This window comes from Mytilus edulis, chromosome 1, assembly GCF_963676685.1.
Source record: "Mytilus edulis chromosome 1, xbMytEdul2.2, whole genome shotgun sequence".
Classification (NCBI taxonomy): domain Eukaryota; kingdom Metazoa; phylum Mollusca; class Bivalvia; order Mytilida; family Mytilidae; genus Mytilus; species Mytilus edulis.
The window spans coordinates 88469480-88492370 of record NC_092344.1 but is presented as its reverse complement, the minus strand read 5'-3'; positions in this window follow the sequence as shown (position 1 = coordinate 88492370).

Genomic DNA, 22891 nt, shown 5'->3' with positions numbered 1-22891 from the left:
GAAATGGGATCAAATGAGTTTCAAATGTGTTGTGCACTGTACTGTTCCACAATTTATTAAGGGATAGAAAAATGTAATCATGGGGATCGAAGACACTATACCTAGGGCATCATAGTATTAATTACTGATTCAACCAAGTCTGTTTCATAGAAAATATGAAGATGTGAAATAAAATTGAGAATGGAAATGGGGAATGTGCCAAAGAGACAACAACCCGACCATAGAAAAAAAACAACAGCAGAAGGTCACCAACAGGTCTTCAATGAAGCGAGAAATTCCCGCACCCGGAGGCGTCCTTCAACTGGCCCCTAAACAAATATATACTAGTTCAGTGATAATGAACGCCATACTAATTTCCAAATTGTACACAAGAAACTAAAATTAAAATAATACAAGACTAACAAAGGCCAGAGGCTCCTGGCTTGGGACAGGCGCAAAAATGCGGCGGGGTTAAACATGTTTATGAGATCTCAACCCTCCCCCTATACCTCTAGCCAATGTAGAAAAGTAAACGCATAACAATACGCTCATTAAAATTCAGTTTAAGAGAAGTCCGAGTCTGATGTCAGAAGATGTAACCAAAGAAAATAAACAAAATGACAATAATACATAAATAACAACAGACTACTAGCAGTTAACTGACATGCCAGCTCCAGACTTCAATTAAACTGACTGAAAGATTATGATTTCATCATATGAACATCAGGCACAATCCGTCCCGTTAGGGGTTTAGTATCATACCATCATAACATATATGAGAAGAACATAACCCGTGTCATGCCAACAACTGGTTTTTGAATAAATGTGTTTAGTTCCGATGCAAAGACCCTATAAGTGAATCAATATTAACGCCAAAATATGCAATCTTTAATGACCTGACAACAGTATCGTAACTATATCCCTTCTTAATAAGTCTATTCAAAGGTTTTGTTAGTTTTTGAGGTGAATACTGACACCTTTGTGCTTTATAAAGAATATTTCCATAAAAAATTGGATGTGAAATACCTGAACGTATAAGAAGTCTGCATGTTGAGCTATATTTACGAATGATGTCCTTATACCGATGATAAAATTTAGTAAATGTTTTGACTAGTTTGTGATATCGAAAACCCTGGTGTAAGAATTTTTCAGTAATACATAAATTTCTCTCGTTAAAATCTAAAACATTGTTACATACACGAGCTAATCGTACAAGTTGAGAATGAATGCCAATGAGACAATTTTACATCAGTGACCAAATTATATGGAAGTTAACAACTATGGGTCACTGTACTGCCTTTAACAATTAGCAAAACCCATACTGCATAGTCAGCACAGTCAGCTATACATGGCCCAGAAGCGAAAACTAACGGCCTGATTTATGTTCAAACAATAAATCAAAAACAAATATGATAAACAGCATGAACAGAAGCACACAGTTCTTATTAAGGTAGTACCTAACACTACAGGGAGATAACTCTGTAAAATCAGCTAAACGTTTTAATTACGTTGTGTTGTTAAGGGAATATTAAGCTTCTCAATGATCAAAATAAGTGTTTGTCAAACTGCTATATAACCAGTGTATTTTTTCTGATAAAACGGTTGGTTCAAATTTTTTGAAATTCTTACAATTTAATAAAAGGGTCAAAGTAAATACTTTGTCAACATTTTAAGAAAATTAAACGAGCCAAATTAATTTTAGTTCAAGTGTTGGGTACCACCTTAAAGGTTTTTAATTTTACATCCAAATGTCTTGTACCTGATATAGTGATTTCTTTGAACTAGATAAACTGGCTTTGACTCCTCGATTGTTATCATCATGCAGTGAAGAGCACTTATATGGTCAAATAAATAGTCTGTTGACCTCTTCAAAGTATACAAGACACAGATTAGAACAAAAAGGTTTTAGGAAGAAGTGAATTTTAACCCAGACACTTTCTAATGTCCTTGTTCCAAGTAAGGAACCTGTAGCTAGTACATATGTTGTCGCTAGTTCTTGTCTGTCATAGATATAGGAAGATGTGGTCTGAGTACACTCCATCTAAATATATATATATATATTTTTAAATGGTTTTGTTATAAATCAGACCATTAATTTTCTCAATTGAATTGTTTTATATTTTTCAAGTCGGTGCCTTTTAAAGCCGACTATACAGTATGAGTTTTTCTCTAATTTTTATGCTATTTTCTCATTTCCTGACCAGTGTCACTGTGTGAGAAAAATATTTCTCCTCACTAGTGAAAAATCAGGGCTGTGTTCAATATCGTAGCTGCTACGTAGCGCTATGTAGATTTTGACTATTGAACGTGTAGCTAAATACTAGTTGTTACATAGATATTGATAGCTGCTACGTAGCGGCTACGTAGCTGCTACGATATTGAACTCAACCCTGTTCTCGGCAAATGATTGGTTGAAATTAAATTGTGACGTTAAATTTTGTTGTTGTCTTCTGAATTTTCTGACTGTGACGTCATGAAAAAAAGGCGACCATGCATGATGACGTCATATCAAAAGTACACAACTTTCCTCACATCTTTGAAAAGGAAAGAAACACTGCAACTCGTGTATTACGATATTTCTCCACTCTCAACATTTAAATTTTAATTATTTGAAAAGCTCGGCAAGCCTCGCGCTTTAAATATTAAAATTTAACTGTCTCGAGTGGAGAAATATCGTAATACACTTGTTGCAGTTGTGGAATCTATATTTCTCTCATTGTTGAAGGCTGAACGGTTCCTAAAATTGCTTACATAAGCCTTTTATTTAAAATTGTAACCTCGTAATAACTATAAGTTAAAATGAACACCGTCTGCAGCGCCGGGTCCTGATACTGATACAGGTAATATAACATTAGGCTATAATATTGTAGTAACACTGGTAGAAAATAATAATCGGGTTAAGTATTTAATTCGATACTTGTAAGTCAGATAAAAGCCGCAGGAATGAGTTGAACAAAAGTCACAGATTGAAAAAAAATAATCACACAACACTGTAAACTAAATGAAAAAGACGTCATACAAACGATAGCCCACAAAACTGCACAAAGACTTTGCAACAGTTACACAACCCCAATTACAAGGTCTCACGAAAGGAAATGGATTTATTAAATATGATATAATGTAAACAGTTGTTTTATTAATATGTAGCCACTTGATATGTGTAGATCAATGATATCCTTTAGGGTTCACGTCATAAATATGATTTTTCTATAAAAACCATGAAACCATATAAATCTCAAATTTTAACAAATAAAAAAAGGAAAATAAACAATGAATAATTATCCACAGGTTATTAATAAGTAAGCAGTAAGCCGCTATTTTATTCAATGAACGCAGCTATCAATTTCAATTAGTCCAACCCACAAGGCGTTGCCGCTTTAAATCGTAACAAGCCATATATAGACATATAGTATTTTAACGTAGATTTTAATCAGTGTTTGTTTTCACGATAAGTATAAACAACTAGAAATTTCGAAAGGTGATTATACATTATTTGAAACAACAGAGTACAAGAATGACCTGATTAGGTTCAACAAGAGGCTCCAAAGGGGTATTCTTTAACTGACATGATTCTAATGGCAGTATTATGATGATGTATTTCCAAACTGCTATTACTATTTTATTGATCTGCTTCTGTTTAGATTTTCACTTTGATATACATTCAGATAAATGCATAGTAACCGCCAATCTAGGCTAGCACCCCAACTCAGCAAAGATTATGTTCTATGAGACCGTCAGCGATGTCATATTGTGGCCAATAGCAACACATCCACTAAATACCCCGTGAGAAATAATTCAGATCACTTTCAAAACAATACATAACAGAGCCATGCTGTAATAAGAGTTTATTATTGGTAGTTATGCACCGTAAAATACACAACAGAAATATACTTACCATTGATAAGATATAACATATATAGCTACAGTTCATAATCTAGAAGATTTCATAACTATTATTTTTTTTAAAGTATAATGGAGAAGTCTTAATCAAGAACGAGTTAGATAGTTTTAATAAACAACTAATCTCCAAGAAAGTTAAATAAAAGGTCACATATATTGCAATATCGGATAAATATTTCAATAATAAATTGTTTTCAGTTTCGTAATACTTTTTTTTAAGAATATTAGAACAGTGCGGTTTTACTGACAATAATTATGTGTTTAGTTTACCGAAAAAAGAGGCGGAAAATAATATTGGGAAAGTAGAATACAGACCGACAAAAACATGGCATAAAACGAAAAACTTAGTACATCAGTCTAAAAACACGCTTAAAATTAGAAGTGTTTAGGACACGATCTCCAATTAATTGTTATTTTGATCTTTATTTACATCTTTATTTAAATCTTTTACATTTACCATGCCAAACCATCAATCTTCTCCGTGCATTAGTTTAATAAACACTCATTTGCATTTTTTGGTTTTTCAAATAGTATGATTGATGTTAATATCAACAGGAAACAGATCGTGGATACTTACACAGAACTTAGCATGAATGTGTGGGATCAACAACCATGACTGAAAGTACCCCGGCTAATCAACGACAATGAGACTGACAGTACCCCGGCTAATCAACGGCAATGAGACTGACAGTACCCCGGCTAATCAACAACAATGAGACTGACTGTACCCCGGCTAATCAACGATAATGAGACTGACAGTACCCCGGCTAATCAGCGACAATGAATGAACTTTATTCTCACAAAACTACATGTCATAGTTACAGAGAAAATATATATTTACAATTACATATATGATTATATAAGCAATCAGGTATATTATATACAATGAGACTGACAGTAGCCCAGCTAATCAACGAAAATGAGACTGATAGTAATCAAGCTGTCTACGACAATGAGACTGACAGTAGCCAAGCTAATCAACAAAAATGAGACCAACAGTAGCCCAGCTAATCAACGACACTTAGACTGACAGTAACCTAGCAAAATAACGCAATGAGACTGACAGTAGTCCAGCTGTATACGACAATGAGACTGACAGTAGCCCAGGTAATCAACGACAATGAGACTGACAGTAGTCCAGCTGTTTACGACAATGAGACTGACAGTAGCCCAGCTAATCAACGACAATGACACTGACAGCAGCCCAGCTAATTAACGACAATAAGACTGACAGTAGCCCAGCTGTCAACGAAAGGAGACTGACAATAGTCCAGCTAATCAACGACTACGAGACTGACAGTAGTCCAGCTATCAACGACAACGAGACTGACAGTAACCCAGCTAATCAACGACAATGACACTGACAGTAGCTAAGCTAATCAACGATAATGAGACTGACAGTAGTCCAGCTAATCAACGACAATGACACTGACAGTAGCCAAACTAATCAACGGCAATGAGACTGGCTACTCAACGACAGTGAGACTGACAGTAGCCCATCTATCAGCGACAATGAGAGAGACCATTGCCCATCTTTTAACGACAACGAAACTGACAATAGCTCAACTAATCAACGACAATGAGACTGACAGTACACTTGCTAATCAACGATAGTATGACTGACAGTAGCCAAGCTAATCAACGACAACGAGATTGACAGTAGCCTTGTTTGAATTGAACGATAATGAGATTGACAGTTTCCAAGCTAATCAACGACAGTGATAATGACAGTAGCTCAGCTCTTAACGACAGTGAAACTGACAGTAGCCTAGCTATCAACGACAGTGAGACTGACAGTAGCCAAGTTAATAAACATAAGTTTAAAGACAACTAGATGTTAGCATACGGTCTGTAACGATGGACAAGTTCTGAATCAATTCGGACTGAGAAAACAACAGAGATACCAAATATCGTACAGCACAAAATGTGTACACTACCGACAACGAGCATGAATGCGGTGTTGCCACGATGTCATATAAGCACTAAGAAGAAAAAACATTTGCTAAGGCGAAGCAGGTTTTAAATTGTCGGGCTATATTTAAGATGAAGAATTTTCAAAATCTACATAAATTTCATTAAAAATGCAAAATTTGTGTTAAAGGCTGTACATATACTATTGGGGAACAATGCAAGCCGCATCAGAGAATTGATCAAATAACATGCAAACGTCAAAAATCTTACACTATACTGATTTTGTATACAGATAGACTATTTTTTAGCAATCCATATCAAGTTTTGCAAAACTACTGAAAATTGAACATTGAAGACTAGAGGTTGACAAGGTACAAAGTTTCTCTCTACAAAACATATAATCCTTTAAAACACTCAAAACTCAATATTTATTGGTACTTAAATTTCAATATTGTTCATCCTTACTGTTATTTTATTTCATTTTAAAGAAATGTGAGCTTAGTAACATACATAAACGTACAGATTACAACATAAGATATATATATACATTATAAAAGGTGCATGCTATTATGCACACAATCCTGACTGGAGATTTTATTTTATAACAACAGTTTAATCTACAAAAGACAATAGGGTTAACTTCATGTCTATTGTTTTAGAGTACTGCATTCCATGTGACGTAGTAAGCGGTAAACTTAAATGGTAATGACGTGTCATCTTTCTTACGTATTAAATAAGTCAGAGGCCGGAAGTAAGATTAATTGTACATAGCCTTGAAAGATATGTGTCAGCAACATCTATTATACTTAAACATTCTTTAGTTTTCTTATTCAGGCGTGGTCAATATCATACATAGTTAATATCTAAATTCATTTAAAAACAATGCGAGAAATTCTGCATTTCATCACAGCTTTTTTGTTTCACATTAAATTGATTGCTATAATTAGTTCATACTTAATGTAGGAAAAAGTAATTTCGTGACCCATGAACACAAAACTGGATATGAAATTCCTTTCATGACAGAATTACGTGCATGGTTTTTAGTTTTCGTTATTAACGTAAGAACGGAGGGTTGGGTGATTTGTTTCTAATTTCTGATATTGAAACTTCCTGTGTTTGGAACTTGGCATATGTTTTCATCAGATTTGAACGCCTACAACAAAACTAATACATTGAGAAAATAGATTATCTATCGGATTTTTTTTTCTGAAACGAAATACATGATGCAACCTATAAAACTTTGTTCATAAGATGAAAGGATTCCAAATAAAACTGTAACGCAAACTTTGAGGATACAATATTTGGTAAATTGCAATAGAATAGTGACCGATTGAGAAAATGGTAAACATAATAAAGTCGGCTTCATCTTTTATTTTATCCTATTTTAAATATTTTCAAATTTTAGAAACGAGAATGTGTGTTTAATGATGATGTTTGATGGCCCTTTAAACTCCAGAGGCATATTAAATGCATATTGATAGTGCAAATCATGTTATGAATATACACCCTACTTTGTACTATATAGTACACAGGAAGACATGTCACTTTGACCGGACACATTATTCTGACTCCGAGGTAACCAGTCTTTGATCTAACTCCTTTATGTGGCTTGCTACAACTAAATGGCGTTAAATTTATTGTTATGATGGGTTGCAGTTTCATTGCTTTATATCCTATATATTCATATTTTATTTTATTTTTTCATCCTTTTATTCGTATGTATAAATAGAGAAATAAATTTGCCAAAAAAAGTTGGTGCTTTGAAAGAAAGGAATACCAAGTTACTGTTATATTAGTTTGTATAACATAAAAAATTGTCGATGTTTCTAAAACAGCATATAATAGACAATCAAAAAGTTCTTGACTTAAGAGTAGAGGTTATCTATCACACACATTCTAGTATGTGAAGTGTAGTGTGGATAACAAAGTCGATGGTTTAAGAGTTTAGATAGTCACAAATTTCAATTTACCTAAGAATGTTATGAATTATTGATGTCTTCGTCGTTATTGCTATCATCATCACCGTGATAATTATTTTTATATTTTGTTCTTTTTTAGGTGTCAAAAAAATATTAAGTTTAAATTTCTGAAAAAAATGTTCATTTTTATTAAAAATAAACAACCAAAGTAAACGTAGCGTTTTCAGACGCAATATTCCAAATTTCTGACTGACTTCATGACTAAATTGCAGATGCCAATAAGATAAGATAAGATATATCTTGTATTTAAAGAGATAAGACGATACAAAGGCGCGACAAAAAAAATCAAAGAAAGAAAAACACCACACTGCCGGTCAAATTACGAACAGAGAAACTACAGTGTGTTGTTCATGTTGTTGGCTGTTTTGTTTTTTGTTTTATTCGACTTGATTGGTATCCGCTATTTCCGATATCTCTCTTTATAGACAAGTCAAATGTTTCGTACTTTTACACGAGGAGACCAACATGTGTGTGGCTTTGTCTGCGTTGATAAGAACACATTCGTCTTGGCGTTAGGATAAGTGTGCATCGACGTCTGTAAGTTATAGATGTACAATGATTGTCCATATAGACTGGTCATTTTTTTTATTGAAGATAACATCTTAACCCCAAGAAAAAATCTTCATGTATTTTCCCGCCTTCTATGCACGTTGACCTATCATGAATAAGTTAATTGATTGATTAATTGATTGGCTAATTAAATTGATTGATTAAATTGATTGGTCGCTCGATTGATTGATAATTGATTGATTGATTGATTGATTGATTGATTGATTGTCTAATATGATAGACCATCAAAGATATTTCTTATAATCATACTAAAGCTGATGATTATCTGACAGCTTAACTGTAAAAGGGGCTAATTAAACTTATAAATGCAAAGACGCAGGCAGAAATCGATATGCATTATAAAGGAACAAAGCTTCTTCATTTTTCTTATTTAAAGTGCTATATTTTTTCAATAAGTTTTATTTTGTATAAGAGGACATATTAATTTACATTTTATGTATTCACATTTGATGATCATTGATAAAAAAAAAAGTACATCTATTTTCAAAAAGTAAGGTTAAAATGACTGTATCTAGTGAATTAAAATATGCTACCATAAAAAAAAACTCCATAAATACTAGATATGTATTCCTTTAAGTTTTTAGAAAAACGCATCAACTCCATATAGAAATGTAAAGAATGTATACTTCATAATATCTACAAATCGCTTCATCATATACATACAAATGAAGTTTATATTCAGATTAACAAACGTGATTTGTTTCGATTGAAAGTATTGCAAATTCTATAATTATAAATAACCCCTGAAGTCCGTTGCATTCTTGACATAGTTTTCATACTTAAATTATGACGTTTTGATCTTGATTGAATATTTAAGACAAAGACATTTGATTAGCGGCTTATTTGATCTAAGTCTAGTAGGAAATTCACAGGCACTGACCAGGTTACCCCATTATCAAAAATAGTTTAAATCTATGCCGTTATTTGATCACGCTAGACATGTTAAAAAGCGAATTATCCGATTGTAGTGAATTGTTTGTTTTACATTGTTATAAATCGCCGCCACAATAAATATTTTACCTTGCATTGTTACTTATTATAATATGTTTACCAAAGACTTAAAGCTAAACTAACACTTCCCGTAATGAGTGATATCGATAGAAAAGAATGTTTAAACTTTTTAAAGAGAATTATTTTTATTTAAAGTGCCATGCTCATACTAAAATCACCGACAATACTTTATTAAAATCAGGCGATAAGATATTTAAAATAAAACAAGAAAATACCCTTATAATTCTAGAGTCAATACACACCTAGCTCAAATGATATAGTGATATAACATTGGATACATGGATATGCGGAAATCTTATATCTGTCATTGAGTGTCTATCAAAATTCATTGAGTGTTTTATTCAAACTTCAGAAATCAATAGTTTCCGAAGCATACCTGACAAATATATCATTTTTTTTAAACGATCCGAAATCTAGTTTAGATTTCAACGAACACAGTCACACCCAACAATTGTATACATATATGTATATAATATGACATATGACTATTTTTAATGTGAAATATAATTATTTAAAAGATTCCCACCCGAATTTGTTATTTTTTATATCTTGAATAAGACATAGCATGAAAAGAATATCATATCAGGGTATGATGCACATTCCTACGCGCACAAGACAGACATGGCATCTTCAATCAATTGATTGATAATTGATTGGTAATGGCTTAACGCCGCATCATCTCAATTACAATAGTTACTTGATATACTATAAAAATGGACCATGGTTTTGTTTTTAGTAATGTAAGTAGTACTGTAAATGATACGTAGAAAAAGATATGATGACAATCTCGTGTACGGTCACACCTATCTCTAAAAAATGTAATTTGATTTGTTGAGAAGTAAAGATATATATACATCTGGCTTTGGCAACTTCATTATCAAAAAAAGATTACTGCACACTGTAACTACAAATAAGTGTTAATCAAATCAAATCAATATCAATAGATATTAAATACTAACACATATATCAATTTTATGAGAGCTTGATACATAATAATGACACAGCAATCTAAGATGACAAGAAACAACTCGTAAAAAAAGGCTAGAATCTCGAGGTCAACATAAGGTCTGAAACAACAGAATAGATGTATAAAGAAAATATTGAATCCAAATCTATAAACAATAATTATACGAATAAAAGAAGATATAAGATGTTCTTCAATGAGCCAGCAACCCAACGACAAAAATTTAAAAAAAAGCACACATTTAGAAGGCAACATATAGTCTCCTAAAATATTCCCTATCGTTTAGGTTTTATAAACATTTTCCCGACGTAGTCGGTATTAGTTTCGGTTTGTGCCCTTTGAACTTAAGGACGCTTAACTATGGCAACAGAATACGCATGCTCGAAAATCTTTTCTGTGATTGGACAAAATGTTGTCATGGTTGGTGATTTGGTTGTGTTTGAAAAAACGTCTCGTTAATTATATTGTGATGGAAAGCAAGTGATAAACTATAAATATTTGAACTAGATCTTACAAAGATTTATATTTTTATTAAAATAATTGTTTCTCCAATAGCTCTTTGCATCCGTGACAGCTGTTTATTCGGAACAATTATATAATTTTTAATGTAAACTTTGTTGTACGAACGTACATCACTTTTAGAACGCACCTACGCATGCGAGATTTCCGCGGGGTTTTGGTGAATGTAAACAGAAAGATACGAGGACCGAGAATACTGAACACAAACAGAAAAAAACGTTATTTAAATGGTATCTTTGTGCGTCTGAAGGTTATCGAAATGATAGTTTTAAACATATACTCAAATTTAAATACGTCGGATATCTTTTTTAAAGATAGTTCTTGTTATAATACATATTAATTATCGAACATTATCTGCAGATTGAAGTCTTCCGTAAAAAATTAAAGACATTATCCGAGTTATTGTAATTCATTAAATTCACCTGATAAGGACAACTTATCCTTTTTTAGTCAGTTCCAGTATATTTTCTGTAACAGGTTAGAAGTTGAAGGTAGTATGGTTGACTATAATTGCTTATATCGATTTTATTTGAAAATTTGGTGGATAGTTATCACATTGGCAATCATACCACATCTCCTTGTTTTTAAACTGAACTTAGAACCTGTGGTTCAGTGGTTGCCGTTTGTTGATGTGGTTCATAAGTGTTTCTCGTTTTCACGTTTTTTTTATGTATGGATTAGACCTTTGGTTTTCCTGTTTGAATTGTTTTACACAAGTCATGTTGATGTCCTTTATAGCTTGCTGTTCGCTATAAGATCCTATAAGCCGCCTGTTTAAGGCCGTACTTTGACCTATAATGGTTAGCATTTTACAAATTGTCACTTCGATGGAGAGTTGTATAATTGGCACTCATAACACATATTCTTGTATCTATTGAAATAGAAAATCTGTAAATATAACAGACTGCTTTGTTTTTAAAGATGCTAACATCGTCAAAATTCTGTAAAAAGTTCAACGTTAATCGGGAGATACCCGAGTCTATATAACATGTCAGTCTTACATGGAGAATAATACGATGGATTTACTAGTGTTTCCGCTTTAGATATAAAAAGTAAAATGTACAATGTTTATTATCTTTCCTGTTCGGTGATTGGTTGCAGACGACAGAGTATATATTTCACCTGAAGGTAATATTGAGAACGTGTGGTCTAAATATCATTGTAGACATTAGATTTTTGTCCTAAATTTATGAAATACGTGGTAATGGTAGTTATATATATGCATTTATTACAACTGTTTTTATTAAATTTCCATAACGACACGCGAGTTATTTGTGGAGGTGAGACTAAATTTTCGAGACACCTTTCTTATAGCCCAGCAACCATACTTATATCCGGATATATATGGGAAGTAGTAGGAATTGCGTCTGACGAATTAAATATTAAACTGTTGAGGCTTAGGAATTAATAATAAGTTTAAATCCGTTCCTTTCTTAGTTTTATGGTATGCATGGGAAAATATACAAGCTTTCTTATCCACCATTATCGCTTAAACCACAACAATGTTACTTCTTAATGTATGAAGAAGAAAATTTTAATTGCGTCGAAGTTAACTTGTAATTAAAAGGTGCGTTAAAACAAATACACAAATGACTGTAACGAAGTCCATTGTAATTTTTTTATTTGATAATTTCCATGACGTTATTACACATGCAAACATCACTCGAAATATTCAGATATCGTTTACATAATGTTATCAATAAAAAAAAGATGCACGCGTCAGTTCTTTTAATTTATTTACAGGTGTTACATAACTGCACAAAACTTTGATGATAATTGATAAATTCCTTTATAGTCTGACGATATCGAAGTGGTGAATTAAATTAAAAACGTGCTCCTGAAAACATAAAAGTGAACCAAAAAGTTTTATAAATAATTATGTTGTAGTTAATTTCCGGGATCAGTTTCACCCTAAAAATAGCTCTCAGCTCAAAAGAACAAATATGAATATTACATGTAACTAGATATGAACAATTCTGATTGAGGACTGTAGAATAAGTAATATAAAGATTAAAATTAACATTTTTTTCTCGAAATCATGTAATAAAATGCTGATGAAATGCTTTGATTAATATGGAAAATAAAACTATCTTTTGAACATATTAATTAAAATTATCCCTGCCATATAAGTCTAACTAGAGTCCCATTTGATGGAATCTGTAAGCGGCTTTTTGATTTTTGGCACTATTGATTAAGCATCTGGTAGACGTTAGTTCCATGTTCATAGTGACTGTATAAGTTCCAAAGTGTAGCAGTTTGATATACAAGTCTCCAAATGAGGACAGTCATTGGCTTTGATACTATCCTTTGAGTCATTGTGTACTGCTCTCTTACGACGGTATCACAGTGGCTCTAAATCGATGGATCGCTTGAGTGTCATTATCCGCCAAAAGCTGATCACGTGCTGTCTGTTTCCAGTGATATCATAGTACCTCTTAATCGATTGCTCGCTTGCTTGTTATTACCCACCAAAAGTGTATCACGTGCTGTCTGTTTCCAGTGGTATCATAGTATCTCTAAATGGATTGCTCACATGCGTGTTATTACCCACCAAAAGTTTATCACGTGCTGTCTGTTTCCAGTGGTATCATAGTGCCTCTTAATCGATGGCTCGCTTGCGTGTTATCATCCGCCTAAAGTTGGTCACGTGATGTCTGTTTCCAGTAGTATCGTCTTCCATCTTTGAATCTGAGGCTTGCATATTTATTGTTTCTCATCATTGAGTATATCGTGGGATATATGATTTTGTCTGTGTCATTTTCTATCATTTTCTATAATGGAGGGGTGTGCACAGGTTAATAACTACTTGTTATTTAACTCAAAGTTTCAAGTATACTCTTAAATCTACTTCGATTGCTACTACGGACCTGTCTTTGAAGTCTAAAGTATTACTCATATGTCATATGTTTCGTTCTTTGGACCCCATACGTATTATTTCTAATCGTTTCGCCTTGTGAAGTCTATTGCTTCCACAGGTCTTTTGGAATCAATATCATTTTTTTGGCTTCAACTAAGATAAAAATCTGAATTAAGAATGTAAAAATGTATGTCTAAATATAGTTTTATAATCGTTCACCATAAACTTCTAAATTGGCCATTATGTTGTTAATGCTGCACAATTTTTATATTTTTTTATAGCTCTTAAAAATATAATATTTGTTAATTAATGTATGTTGACGAAATCTAGATAGTGCGTCAAACAGATTTAAGGGTTTCTCCCTTTTCGTTCGAATTCATTAAAAAATATACACTAAATTTATTATTTCTTGTTCTATTAGAATTTGTAACAGAAAAGAGACTATAAATCTTTAATGAAAAAAGATGATAAATATTATGTTGTGTTTTGAATAAAAATAACTAGCTTTCCTAAAAAAAAAAACTTAATTTATGTCGATTTTAAATTGCCTGAATCTGTATATAACAAAATATATGTCGATACATAATAGACTATGTCTCAGATTTATTTTTATATAAAATTACAAAATGCGTAGGAATTATGCAATATTCATCATATAAATCAGCCGTGTCTGGGTGAACAAGGAGTGAGACCTTGCCCTCTGGGAATACAAAAAGGAAATATTTTTAGTTTTTATCGTCTTTAAAACAGTTAATACACAAAATTTAATATTTAACTTGATTTTTACTACGCGACAATAGTCATGCAGTTAACGTATATAAAATCGCCACAATGTATTCATCAACGCATATGTTCAAGGCGTTAACGATTTACTATCATAGTTTCCGTCTGGATAACGGCTAAATGACGATTAAAACATCAATACCATAGCAATTAATTAATATTTTATCGTCGGAAAAAATACATCTAGAAAACACCCACAACAAATACTCTGGTGATGTCTTCAATACACAATACGATGGCCAAGATTTATGGCTATTTATTTGGCAATATTGTCAACGTGCATTGCTTTTATTAATGTTAATTTGTTACCTTCAAGTTAGAGAATAAAAAAAACTAAGCTTTAGAACGGTGAACTTTTCGTTTATGGATTGTCACAGAGTAATTAAGCAGGTGTAGATTTTGTTCTCAGGTTTAGGAATAAAACTCCGTTTATAAATATATATATATATATATATATAGAAATGATGCACACTGTAGAAATAGGACAACATTGTTTACTGCATGTAATAATTTCATGACACACTTAAGAAAAGATAAAATACAAACCCAAATAGGCAACCCAACCTTACAACTGAAATCTCTTGGTCATATCTAATTATTGACCAATTTACAGTATGTATATATCACCATATTTGATGTATGCCTTTTTGTGCTACTTTGTTACATTTGTTGTTTATGTAGTGATATTAAGATGATAACACAATATTGACTGTTGCACCCCTATTTTTGACATTTTTACTCTTTGAGTATGTTTGTTTTGTTCATGCATCGTTGACAATGTAATGGAATTTGATGCGACTGTCATACAAGTGAGAGGTTTAGCTAGCTATAAAACCAGGTTCAATCCACCATTTTCTACATTAGAAAATGCCTGTACCAAGTCCGGAATATGACAGTTGTTATCCATTCGTTTGATGTGTTTGGACTTTTGATTTTGCCTTTTGATTTTTGATTTTCCTTTTTGAATTTTCCTCGGAGTTCAGTTTTTTTGTGTTTTTACTTTTTAGCTGGTGACCTTAAAAATTAGGTATTTTTCAAATCTTGCGGAGAAGTAACTAATAACAGTAAAAATGGATCATATACAACAGAAACATAAACTATAACTTTGGTTACAACTACACCCCTGGATTATGGCAACGGTCGGTGTTGTCTTGTGATATATTATGTCTTATGTCTGAGTTGTTTTTATTGGTATCGGTATTATTGATCATTTGTCTTAAAAAGTTATGTTTCGCTGATTCTAGCTCAAGAAACCCCTAGAAGCAAAGCTGGTGAAAGAAAAAATATACGTCTGGAATATCTGACCGTATTGATTACAAAATGTGAGTGCATCCGACATTTCCCCCAAAAGGAAACGAACCTTCAAAAACCTTAGATTCAAAGGTTTCATACTAATATTGATGTTCAAGGCTACATTCATCAGTTTTAGTAATTTTTAAAATACTTTTGTGCCAAGACAATTACAACCAAAATCAACGATCGTGTCATCAACCAACCTCATCCGATATTTGAATAAGAATATTATTTTATAAACAACAAGCTGCTTACAATCAATTTATAGCTTAAACCTATCACTCATATAAAATACTGAACATCGATACTTTCTTTTCCCTTATGTAGAAACTGTTTTTATTTCAATGCAGGTGCTCTATTGAAATTTGTTAGAATGTTGCTTTTTTTCAATTAGAAAACGGTTAATTTATGTGGCACGAAAATATATTCAAAAGTGGTACTGGTATGTATATGAATTGTTAATAAATAAACCCATCATAGATACCAGGATTAAAATATTATACGCCAGACGTGCGTTTCGTCTACAAAAGACACCAATCATGGCAGTGCATGACGCTCCAAGTAAAAAAGTTAAAAATGACAAAATAAAGTACAATGTTGATGATCATTGAGAGCCCAAATCAAAACAGTTTTACCAATTAAGGTCATCTATTTCGGTCTACTTGTATCTAATAGTAGTCCAGCTTAAAAATAAGTAGATTGATACAATAAGGCACCTGATTTCAGATTGATAAACATGTGTAAATCTGTACAAACTCTATCAGGTTATAAATTAATTAATTACTTAATATAGACCTAAATAAACTCATCATATATACCAGGATTGAAATTTCGTATTTGCACCAGACGCGCGTTTCTTCTACAAAAGACTAATCAGTGACGCTCGAATAAAAAAAGTTAAAAAAGCCAAATAAAGTACGAAGTTGAAGAGCGAGGACCGGAAATTCCTAAATGGTTTGCCAAATACAGTTTAGGTAATCTATTCATTAGATTGAAAACCCTTTAATAGTATTTTAAAAACTCAATGTTTTGTTTACAGTAAATTAATAAGTTACTGATGGTGTAAATCCATTATCAAATACAGAGGAATATTTTTTTATTTAACTAATTAGAAAACGGGGACAACGACGATGATGACTTTATAAACAACCAAATTTGTACCTGCGGTTGATATTTTAGTATATTTATATATTTAGTTTTGACCTAGTTGTTATAGTATATTTTCGTCGTTTCGGTATTTTTGTCATACAAGTGCGAGGTTTAGCTAGCGATAAAAGCAGGCTTAATCCACCATTTTCTACATAAGAAAATGCCTGTACCAACTCTGGAATATGACAGTTGTTATCAATTCGTTTGATGTGTTTGAGCTTTTGATTTTGCCATTTGATTAGTGACTTTCCGTTTATAATTTTCCTTGGAGTTCAATATTTTGTGTGATTTAACTTTTTTCTAGCGGTCGTGCTTTGATGTCAATATCTGTTCTACATCCGTACAATATACATTAACTGCTTTAAACTGACCAGATATAACTATGTATGTGGTAAATTAACTTTTATCAAAACACATAGATCTTTTCCTTCTACATTGTATACGCACAACATACCAGATGCATGAAAAGCGGGAATTAGAAATGAAGATAAGAAGACAACGCCTTTGATAACAATTATGAAAAAACATTAACAAGATATCTATATAAACATAACGAATGGCTCATGCGAACAGCTAACACTAGCTAAGGCCACCATGAACATTTTCATTTAATTTCCAAATAGCATCAGGATTGTGCGTAACTGTATCATACTTTTTTGCATTTGGCAGCCAATATTTTCAGGATGTTAGTTACATATTATTCATATTAAACATTGTCCTTACAGAAAAAAATCGTTTATGTTATATATAAAGCTTCTAGATATTAATTAATTTGTTTATCCATTACTCCATTCTTTAAGATTGTTTATCGTTTGGAATGGTCACGAAAATCAAAGGTTACAGTTTTGTGAATCATTTAACATTGATACATGATTACTACTTACTAATTACTACGAACATGTAACTATTATCTAGAATAATATAAAATATACATCGTGCAATTTATATTAACTCTCGTTGTTAACTGGTTACATTTTAATATCATAAATCCGTTATTTTATTTTTACAGATAAGAGTATTGTGATGATGGGTAATGTGACATCCGGGTATTGTTTGTGTCCAGGAGGTATTGTCGTCAAACTATGTCGTGTGCCATTAGTCCCCCATCGAGATAGATAGAGAGAATCATCAGAAGACGGATAACATTTCATCTCTATTTCAAGTGGCAGTAAATATTTATGATCATAACCCCTGCATTGGAAAAACGTTGAACATCCGACAACAATAATTTTATTGTTATTACCCATATTTACAAGGTCACATCGTAGACATATACAAAAATTTAGCAACTCGTCTGAATCTCGGAATATATTGCCACCACGAATTCCGTTGATACTGAGATTTTTGTAAAATAAAATCCTAATATGTATATAATTTAATGATACCTGATATATCAAAGCAAATGCATTATTATTGTACTGCTAAACAAATACAGTGTCCCCAACCACTCCTCTTTATGTTATTGTGTTGAATTTTCATATTTTTTAACGCAGTTTTATATTTTTCATGTTCACTAAACTGTTATTTTTTTTTAAAGAAACGTTTTTTTTTCAACCGTTTGCCTTTAGTAAAAAATCTTTAATAAAATGAAAATTTTTTAAAAGAAATGGTTATTGCATTATGGGAAAAAAGTAAGTTTGAAAAGTATGCTATTTTTGAGGGTTTTGTGTCATGTAATATCAGTATAGTTAACTATGAGTGAACATCACTCTCCTTATCATACTTACAAGAAAAAGGTATATGTGCATTTGTTCTTTTGTTTGCTTAGTTACCTTTTCCTTGTCAGATTATTATATCTAAGTGCATTTTAATCTTAAAACTTCATGAATTGCCAAATTTATTACTTCCAAAAATGTATTATGAACTATGCTTCATCATGACTTCCACAAACGTTTTTAGTTGACAAAAAGTAGTGTTATTAATTCTATGAATGAAAATATTAAGATAAAACCACATTCAATCCCAAACATAGTACCCGAGATCTCTTTTTTATTAATGCGAACTTTTTTTTTCTAAACATATATGAAAGTTGTAAATATATAACCACACAATCTTTCGGGGCACCTGTCATCGCTAATTTGTGTGATCATTGATATATGATTGACGTGTGTTTATTTTCACTTTGATGTGTTGCGTTAATTATTTGCTTTCAATGAAATGATCACCTACTCATCAGCGAATTCACAGGTAATCTATAAACCTTCTTTAAAGTGTATAATTTGAATTTTATTGACTTCATTTTAAACTTAATATTCGGAAGTTCAGACAAAATGTATCTACCTGTAGTATGTTATAACCTAACACAGTTAAATATGTTATCAAATTGATATTAAAGTGTTGTGGTTACTCGCACGTGGTGAGACTATCTAATACCGACACCTGCAAGAATAAAAACTTCATTTAGCTTATTATCATACTTATTAAATAAGTCACATCCGCTAAAGCAATTTACTTTCGACTATAATCAATTTAAAATAGCTACCCGTTTAATTTTTCAAACAACTTATCGAGATTAATTGTTTCCTTGCATAATTTGAGAATTTTAAAAATCTGATTCATAATACGAAATTTGATTGTATCAAACCATACCAACAATATATATTTTATCACTTTAACAAATATCAAATTTAAAAACCAAAATTGTGTTAATATGAAACAGTAACAAAATACAAAGACAAATTTAAGAACAACATAAAATAAAGATGATCAGCATGAGGTGCTAATGCGTTTTTTTGTGTTTTTTTGTGCGAATTTGTTTTAAGCCTATTATTTTCACATTGAGTATTTATTTGAATAAACATGAATCGTTATCATTTTATTTATATTCAGAAAGATATAAAAAAAAATATAGTAGAGGTTTTTAGCAAGCTGTCAACGATAAAAGCGAATTTAGCTCTTTTGCGCAATGAGACAAGTCCCATTTGGATATGTATGCAATCATTGACTCGCCCCGCGTAGTGTCAGTAATATAAGGCTATATGTCTACAGTATAGACATATATTACATTGCACAATATGAAATTACGGGCATATTATCGTTGATCTAAGGTTTGTCTAAAACATGAACAGATCTTTCACTAAATTACAACATTTAGACAGTGTTAAAAAAAAACCCTCATAGAACTAATGAAACATCATATATTTATATATAAATTGCCGATTAAGACTTATCTAGGTTAGAAAGGCTACATAACGACATATACGTTAACATCTGAATATGGATAAAATAACAATTTTCTAATTTGTTCCCAACCTATCGAAATAAAAAAAAACAAGAACCAAAGAGACTATACCCATTTCTTGTGACGCATATAAATTTGCATGGTGAAACATTTTTAACGCTGTTGTTTACTAGATGTTTAACTATATATAAAATTTCTCTTTGTTTTGTTTATGTTTTTATCTATTAAAAGATCTTTTATAATCATAGTGAAACTTGTATCTTTTACCTAGTCTGTATGGTCAAAACGCGAAAGGTTGCTTGTCAGGTTAACAGATCGGAATCCAAAACCCATAATTATGTTGGCTACCAACTTTCTTATCGTTACTACACGAAGATCTATTACTTTGATGTGAAAATTGATATTAGAATATCATCAATTAAAATATATTTGGCTTGCTCTGGAATTTCATTTTATGTTAAACTTTAATTTTGAGGAAAATCATTAAGCTAAAAATTAACAATCCATATCTTTGAATTATAGGCCTGCAAATAAGTAGCAAGATTTTGACAATAAAATCTTGTAATTCCATGGTATTAAATGTCAGCCAAACTGATTATGAAACCATCAAATAGAAAATGAAAATTAGAGGAACGATTGTAAATTGTGAGCTAATAAGATGGGCGAAAATTCGTGAAATAGTAGAAGTCTTTTCTATGAAGTTTCCTTTTGATCCATATAAATCAAATTAATAATATACTCTCTATTGAAATGTAAGGTATTATTTATTGAGTCCCTGTGGTTACACACGAGTTTACCGCTGCGAATTAGAAGGATGTATCATCGGGAGCTTAGATAGACCAACCGCGTAGTTGGTAGTTGGTATCTTTTGTTCCTGAATAAGAGGTAAAGATCATTCCAGTAACTTTACAAAGATTATAGTCAATTTAATAATGTTTGTTATGGCGTATTGATCGTATTAACAACAAACATCAAATTCTCATTAACTTCCAAATTGCTTGCCTTTTTGGATCTTTTCACAAACTGAAAACTTAAATATGGTAGTCTAAACGAAATAGCGAAAATGCCGATGATTTTTGTTCTGTTTGTCATTGTACTATACATTTTAGTACTTCAGTGTCTGGCCAAGCGAAAAACGAATTTTAATTGACAATTAGCGGTCTGAAAAACATGTGTCTTGAACCCGCCCTTCTGATATTTTAATTTTTTACATACAATAGATATTAACGCGTGCAGTGGTGTTGATTTTTCTAAATCTAATCATTTGCAAAAACTCATTTAGTTTTTAACACGTTTGCTTAACTAAGCGTAGACGCGAATTAATGGACTTTAGAAATTAATTAAGAGAAAGGTCTGGGCTATTTTTTTTAGAAACATTATACATTTGTTAAATTATGATTGATATGGATAAACACTTCACGAAGAGGCAACACTTCACAAAAGCTTTCAAGCCCCTCACGGAAAAAATTCTGTAAAAAATATTTTGAAAAACAAATTTGGGAAAACACTTAATTAATTGTATGCGTTCGAATTTCTCTTCTGCATTTACCGTCATCAGAAACGGTCCAAGCAAATAGGAAGCCAAGGAAGTGTAAGTTCTAACATACGTGCAGAACTATATGACCAATAGGAACAAAACAATAATAACCAAATATACATCTAACTCCAAGGAGATAATAATCTATAAAAAGATATCTAAAATTTTGATTCTCATTTTTACTTCAGATTGAAATAAAATAATATAAGAATGAATCACAAAAATGTCAATTTAAGTTAAATGGAAAATTAAGTTAAAAAAAAGGTTAGGTTCTTCATTTTTATGAAAATGAATACAATTTTATTATTTAATTTAATTTCATTTACATTTTATGTTATGGTTACTTTGTTACTTTTCATTTATTATTTCTAGCATACTTAACTAAATATATTAAAAAAATACTTTGATGAATTTCATCTCATAGAATGACTCTTATGGAATTATGATGCATGCTACTCGTCGAAATTTACAGAGAAAATGACATGTCAAAGCCCGCTTTATTACAGTTTTTTTTCTATCCTTCATAATAAATAGAAGTTAAAGAATTGTCTTTTTATCGTTTTAGGTAATATGGTCATTGCTGGAAGGTTATACATGTTCTATCGTTTTGTCATTGAATATGACGTGGTGTCTCATAGGAGTTATATCAATTCCTATATTGATAATGTGATACCATAACACATTTAAGTACTATTTATATATGCCTTTCTCTGTCCTAAGTGTTCTTTTGTGTATTTGTATTGTATTCCTGTCACGTGATGTTGTGAATTTAGCGTTGCTTTTCTGTAATTTGCACATGGTGTTGACAATTATATTATTTGTCTGTTCGTTTCTCTGTGATGAATATTCTTGTGTGTGTTTATGGTGTATTTATGTCGTAATTTTAGCGATATTTTCACCATTGACATAAAGCGGAAGGTTTGGATAGCCATAAAACCAGGTTCAATCCACCGTTTTTCTAAAGACTTTCTGTACCAAATCAGGAATATGGCAGTTGTTATCAAAAAGTTCGTTTCTATGTTGTTGTTTTTTTTGTTGTTGTTTTTTTTTTTGCACTTCCGTGTTTCTGTTGTTCCGTTGTTTTCCTCTTATATGTCATGTGTTTCCCTCTGTTTTGGTTTGTTCTATCTCAATCGATTTATGACTTTTGAATAGCGGTATACTACTGTTGTATTTTTTTTCTATTATTGTTCTGATTTGCAATTTTACATATTCTTTATATGCCTTGCACACAAGCTTGTCTTCCTGAACTATTTAG